At 46.5% G+C, this 6,195-nt stretch overlaps 1 pseudogene; it reads right to left on the bottom strand.

The window, feature by feature from the left end:
* Nucleotides 1–3,056: 3,056 nt before the first annotated feature.
* LOC119358414 lies at nt 3,057–4,039 on the bottom strand (annotated as a pseudogene).
* Nucleotides 4,040–6,195: the final 2,156 nt, after the last annotated feature.

The raw sequence follows: 6,195 nt of genomic DNA, 5'->3' as shown, positions 1-6,195 counted from the left end.
ACCAGCCACGCCCGGTCGCGTGAGCATCAGCAGCGCCACGCAAGGGAGCATGAGCTACCGCCAGCTCCAAAGCACGGGCGCGCCGCAGTGGTGGCCGGGGCGCGAGCTCCGCCCCTCACTCCGAACACCCAGTGGGCGCCCTGGTCCGGCGCCGACTCTCAGCCCACGGCCGCACCGCATCGCACCCGGTCGCCCGGGGACCATTCCTGCACCGCGGCCGCCGGTGTTGTGCTCCTGCCACTGGCGAGCTGGGCGGCCGACAGCATGCCTGCTAGGTGTTCGATGAAATTACTTCAGAGTTCTAACGTCCGTCTCCTCACTCTGTTTACCCATGCCATGTCGTCCTGACAATGGGACCTACTCGTCAGATTCAGCGTCAAACAACTCTAATCGATCAATCAGTGTTTTTTGAAAACTATCAGCACAATGGTGGCGGATTTTTGGAAAAAAAAACAAATGGTGGTGGCTTTCCGAATTAGTGTCCCCAATTGTGGTGGTTTTTTGCAATTTACTCCAATACAACACACCAGAAATAATAAATATTATATCTAGATCTGTAGACCACCTAGCAACGACTACAAGCACTAAAGCGAGCCGAAGGCGCGTCGCCGTCATCGCCCCTCCCTCGCCAGAGCCGGGCAAAACTTATTGTAGTAGACAGTCGGGAAGTCGTCGTGCTAAGGCCCATAGAACCAGCGCAACAGAACAACAACCACCGCTGATGAAGAATAGCATAGACCGGAAGGATCCAACCTGAAGAAACACAAACGTAGACGAACTACAACCAGATCCGAGCAAATCCACCAAGGACAGATCTGCCGAAGACACATCTCCACACGCCCACCGACGATGCTAGACACACCATCGGAACGAGGGCTCGGCAGGAAGAACCTTATTCCATCTTTAGGGAGCCGCCACCGCCGCCGTCTCGTCTTCCTGAGCAGGACACAAACCCTAACAAAATTCGAAAGAAACATCTAAAGACAAAGCCCTCCCGCCGGCAAGGGCCGGGATACACCGCGCCGCCATGGCCCTAAAGCCACCGAAGATGAGGCGGACCGGCGGCGGCGCCGGCGGGAGGCAGAGAAACCCTAAGCTTTTCTTATGTTCAACCATAATTTAGCCAACAATACCTCGAATAAGCTCCCTAGCAACCATGATGCCAACTCCTTCAGCTACCTCTTTCTTTAATGTAGGTGCATCTACTAACTATAAATGTGTTATAGGTCAAAGAGTGAAATCATTATTACATAAAGAACATTTGAGCAAACCAACACATTATTCTTCATATACAACCAATAATAATTGAAAACAAGTTCACCATCCCAAATCTTGCAGCTATGACTTCCTTTGCTAGCAAAACAACCAAGGTGAAAGTTCGTGCTGCACAGACCTGCCATCCATATATTCAACCCAAGCTTTTTGAGAGGTATGCCTGAGCCTATCTTGATCTTTGATTGGCGCGGCTGCTCAGTAGAGGGGCATGTTTTGGATGACATGTTTAGCCAATGCCATGCAGAGTACTAGTACCATTTACTCCAAGCACTCAGGTGGTTAGGTGGTTGAGTACTTGATTTTGCTGATGAGAGGTTGCATGGAAATCAACTTGTATGAAGGGATCCAGTTCTTGGAGGATTTAGGTGTTGAGACTTTCAGCGTTTCTGGAGGATTTTCTAGTCTGAAATAGTACTCCCGTTCCAATGATTTGACACATGAATTTTGTCGTAAAGTCAGAAATTTCTAAGTTTGACCACGTTTCTAGATAAAAATGCTGATATCTAGAATATTGAATAAATGCATTATAAAAATATACTTCATAAAGAATATACTTATGTTCTTTCGATTGATATAGATATTTTTTCTATAAACACTTGGTCAAGCAGAGAAAATGTTGGCTTAGATAAAACTTATATTTTAGGCTGGGGGAGTAGTCTTTACCTCAATATTTCACTCTAGTTTTTACCTCGATATTTCTTCAACTTTTAGGATTTCTGCATCCTGAATAATTCAAATTTGTGGGAACCTCCTCGCCTAAAAAATGAATTGATGGTACTGCTAATGTTGATGCATTAGCGTTTACAGGAATGCTTACTTTAAACAGTAGAAAACAGAACAAACCGGACAATAGCAAGCATGTATATTACAATTTCGTTTACTGCTTGCACTTGCATTCGACATACATACAAGTTCAGAATACCACTATTGAAGCAATACTTTTGAAAATTATCTCCACCGAGGACGAGCCGACCATGTTATCCCTAAGTTGCTGGGCTATTGTTTCTTGCTCATTTTTGGTCCTTGGAAACAAGCCTCCTACCAGAGTAGGCAGTGCATCCATTGCCTCGCAATCCTTGCATGGTTCATCATCTTCTTTCAAAACAACAGTTTTCAAGTTTGGTGCTCGTTCCATCACCTCACGTACAAATAACATATGTTGCTCCATGAGGGGACTAAAGTTGGTCACATGGAGCTCTCTCAGTTGCCACTTGTTACAGCTTGTGAACCCAGACACCTTCCAAGAAGGTTTCACTCTTTGAATGACAACACGCTCCCAATTTAGTACCAGACATGGATGTTCAAACACCTGTATCCAAGAACCAATACCTAATATAATTACATAAAGTACATATAGTAGCTAGTATTGCCAGGCGATTCTATTCTGAAATCTATCAAGCGATGATATCAATAACCAGGAAGGAAATACATACATATATTCAACTAACAATCGAGACAAAGGGATAAGTAAAATTAGTACCTCAATATCAAATATCTCAACACTTGGAGCAGCTTCAAGGAGATTTATTGTCCATAACAGGTCAAACTCAACATATATGCCATGAATAGATAGCTTCCTTAGCTTGCTGAATGCGGTGCGGAGTTGCTTGCTTTCCGGCAGGATCCAAAGCTGGTCAACAGACAAATAAAGGAAAAAATCAATGAAACATTCCTAGCAATAATAAAGGTAAGCAAATATCTTGATCAAGACATGAAACAGCAAAAAAAAAGAGCGTACGTTCCTAATTAACCCCGTAACTTCAAAATTACTAGTGATGAAATTAGAAGCATGTCGCACAATCTATACTGAAATAGTATGAAATTACCTTTTCTCCTTGGAAATTTAAGGTCAGGGTATGAATTTTTGTGGCACCATCTAGAAGCTGGCTTAAACTAAACCCCGAGATCTCAAGGTCTGCACCACACACAAGCAATAACTCCTTAAGGGACGGGACAGAACCAAAATGCAAGGGGGCCTCCGAGTGCATCCACGCCTCCCAACTGAGCAGCTCTAGTTTGGGAAGGCAGAGCACCTCAAGCCTCCTCAAGTAGGAATAGCGGACTTCAAGAACCCTGAGAACCGAATTTGGCGCATCTACCTGCCACACCGAGCAGTCGCCGACATCATAGTGTTCCAGACTAAGGTGCTGCAGCTGCTTGCAGCAATCAAATATGATGTTATGTATATCCCCCTCAGCAAAGCGCAGGTTGTAAAGCTGGAGCCTTGTGAGGCAAGGAAGTATATTAGGATAGGCGCTGAAGAACCCGTCCATGTCCCGTGCTTTCCATAGCATATTCGCACCTTTGCAATCGTAATCCTTGTCGTCCGCAAGACCGCAATGGTGAGGTCCAGTTCTTTTACCATGCCGTTGTCAATGGCGTCACGAACAAGTGGGCCAATGCCATGCGAGTAATTGCCCACCAGGTAGATCTCAAGGGACATTCTTGAGATTCTGCTGCTGTGTTTGATGCGCAAGAAACTCCTAGCAGCTCTCGTCAGTGATGCCATTGCCTGATCTATGTGTTGCCATGGTATTTGAGAATAAAAATATATCTGCTGCCCAGCAGCAACAGGGTAATCCGGGCATGGGGCGGGTAGGAAATCCCTGACATGGAGGTCAAGGTCGAGGAGCAGCCATGGCAGGCTCCTCCAGCGCGTCGACAAAGCGCTGGTCTTTGCCGCCGTCGCAAGGTCCGCCCTCCCCACGATGGAGAGCAGGATGTCATCAGTCAGGGCGCCCAGCCTATCTTCCCCTTGTGGCATCTGCGACAAGACGAGATCATCCATGAATATTTGATTTGATTTTTTATTTTTGCGGCAGAAACTTTCAATCTATTTATCATCTGTCATGAATATTTGATTTGAATTGAAACCAAAAAAGAAGATAAGCTAGCAAGGCTCACACAGCGGTGGAACACATTATTCTGCTCCATGGACGATATCGGTTTTGCGCACATCTAGATGTGCCCTAAGTATTGCACATCTAAGTCCTATGGCATTGATATTGCGCAGAGATCCGTGCAGCTATTTTTCTTTTGCTTTTTCTTTTCATTTTTATATTTGATTGAGTCATTTAGAGGTGAAATAACTCGGGCATAATGATAATAATATGCTCGGAGCCGAGGACACGGTGAATCATGTATGTGCAGCCTCCATGGCAATACAGGGGCGGCAGATCTAGATGTATGTCCGACCTATTGGGATTGATTGATTTAAGTCCAACAACCTAGCTGTGTTGCATGAGAAGACGACTAGCTGCTCTGTCACACCCCCACCTAATACAGGGTGGTGTATGACAGGTCAGGTCCACCCTGTTGCCATGTGGACTGAGTAGTAGGTGTGTGTGTGTGTGTGTGTGGTGCTTATCTACCCAACCCTCTGGTCTGTACTAATCCATCGAATGGAAAAGAGATGAACTGAGCTCAGCTCCTTCGTCCTCCTTCGGTCAACCCCGTACTTGCTCGCGAGTTCTCCTATGATTCTCTAGCTGCTGCTAGGGACATCACATGCTCGTACCTCAGAGGAAGGAAGTCCCGACAGGAAGAAGGGGAACGGCGATGGCGGCGGTGAGGATAGAGACCGGATTGTGGCGTCAGCGGCACCGTTGATAGAGACGGGATTGCGTCGGCGTCAGTGGCGCGCGTGTAGGACCTTGAAGTAGATGTGTCTAGAGGGGGGGTGATTAGACACTTAGTGCTAAAGTTGCAATTTTTAGGCCTTTTTGGTTTGAGTGGAGTTTTAGGCACAATTTCAACATACACAATACATATCAAGCAAGCATGCAAAGAGTATATGAGCAGCGGAATGTAAAGCATGCAACTTGCAAGAATGTAAGGGGAAGGGTTTGGAGAATTCAAACGCAATTGGAGACACGGATGTTTTTCCCGTGGTTCGGATAGGTGGTGCTATCCTACATCCACGTTGATGGAGACTTCAACCCACGAAGGGTAATGGTTGCGCGAGTCCACAGAGGGCTCCACCCACGAAGGGTAACGGTTGCGCGAGTCCACGGAGGGCTCCACCCACGAAGGGTCCACGAAGAAGCAACCACCCACGAAGGGTCCACGAAGAAGCAACCTTGTCTATCCCACCATGGCAATCGCCCACGAAGGACTTGCCTCACTAGCGGTAGATCTTCACGAAGTAGGCGATCTCCTTGCCCTTACAAACTCCTTGGTTCAACTCCACAATCTTGTCGGAGGCTCCCAAGTAACACCTAGCCAATCTGGGAGACACCACTCTCCAAGAAGTAACAAATGGTGTGTTGATGATGAACTCCTTGCTCCTGTGCTTCAAATGATAGTCTCCCCAACACTCAACTCTCTCTCATAGGATTTGGATCTGGTGGAAAGAAGGTTTGAGTGGAAAGCAACTTGGGGAAAGCTAGAGATGAAGATTCATATGGTAGGAATGGAATATCTTGGCCTCAACACATGAGTAGGTAGTTCTCTCTCAGAAATAGGATGCTGGAAGTGTAGGCTTAGTCTGATGGCTCTCTCCACGAATGAAGAGGAGGTGGAGGGGTATATATAGCCTCCATACAAAATCCAACCGTTACACACAATTTTCCAATCTCGGTGGGACCGAATCAACAAACTCGGTCGGACCGAAGAGGTAAACCTAGTGACCGTTAGAGATTTTCGGTGGGACTGACATGCAACTCGGTAGGACCGATATGGTTAGGGTTTGGGCATAACGTAATCTCGGTGAGACCGATTACACAAACTCGGTGAGACCGAGTTTGGTAATAAGCTAACCAGAGAGTTGGTCAGGTAAACTCGGTGGGACCGATTTGGTCTTTCGGTGAGACCGAAAAGTTACAAAAAGGAAACACTGAATTTTCATTGCAATCTCGGTGGGACCGATCCGCTCTTTCGGTGAGACCGAAAAGTTATGAAAGGGAAACAGAGAGTTTGCAA

Source organism: Triticum dicoccoides, chromosome 2A (genome assembly GCF_002162155.2).
Source record: "Triticum dicoccoides isolate Atlit2015 ecotype Zavitan chromosome 2A, WEW_v2.0, whole genome shotgun sequence".
Lineage (NCBI taxonomy): Eukaryota > Viridiplantae > Streptophyta > Magnoliopsida > Poales > Poaceae > Triticum > Triticum dicoccoides.
This window is presented reverse-complemented; position numbering and strand designations above follow the sequence as displayed.